The following is a 795-nucleotide window of genomic DNA, read 5'->3' on the forward strand; positions in this document are numbered from 1 at the left end:
TGGTGTTATTACCAAAGGCCTTATTTGATTGGAGGAATCCCAGAATCCAGGACTATAAGTCCGTGGATGAGTCTATTGCTAGCTCGGCAAAATAATGGATTACTGATGAGAAACAGTGAATTGAGACCTCCTGGATTAACCCTATTACCTGATACCAATAAGGCCGCAAAAGAAAAAAAAAAGGTAAATACGTCCAGAATGATAGACCACACGGCCATGGCCGTGGAGGGTGGAAAGGACGTGGCCATGGCCACTATAACACATTTGGCCGTGGGAATCACTATGGCAGAGGCTGTGGGTATCAACCCAATTTGAGCCATGGTCAAGGAAGTTGCCGTGGTATATCCTTTAAACCACAAACTCCCAAACATTTTTGTGACCTCTTTCAAACAGAGTCTGAAAGGGAAGAATCCTGAAATCCACTTGGTCTATAAAGATGGTGAAAATAATTCCGAACATGATCAACATGATCTTATGGAATATGAGATTTATGATTGCCTAAAAGAATCAAGTTGATAATCTGATTTCGACATCAAACTTGTGTGATTGCTTTGCTTGTATGCTTTCTCTGATTTTTATCTCCTTGAATTTATTTCTATTACATTGTCTGCTTAGATTAAATGAATGAATGATTTTTCTATATGAGTACACTGAAAAACGCACTAAAGCAGGTATCGCCAGTCTGAAAGAAGACTATGGTTATGCTAATATATTATTGCCTAAGGGTATGCATGTAGAGATCAGTGATGCCTTATATTCACCCAGCTCTAAGAGCAAGAGCAGCCTATTGAGTTT

The sequence above is a fragment of the Brassica oleracea genome, chromosome C2, assembly GCF_000695525.1.
Source record: "Brassica oleracea var. oleracea cultivar TO1000 chromosome C2, BOL, whole genome shotgun sequence".
NCBI classification, from domain to species: Eukaryota; Viridiplantae; Streptophyta; class Magnoliopsida; order Brassicales; family Brassicaceae; genus Brassica; species Brassica oleracea.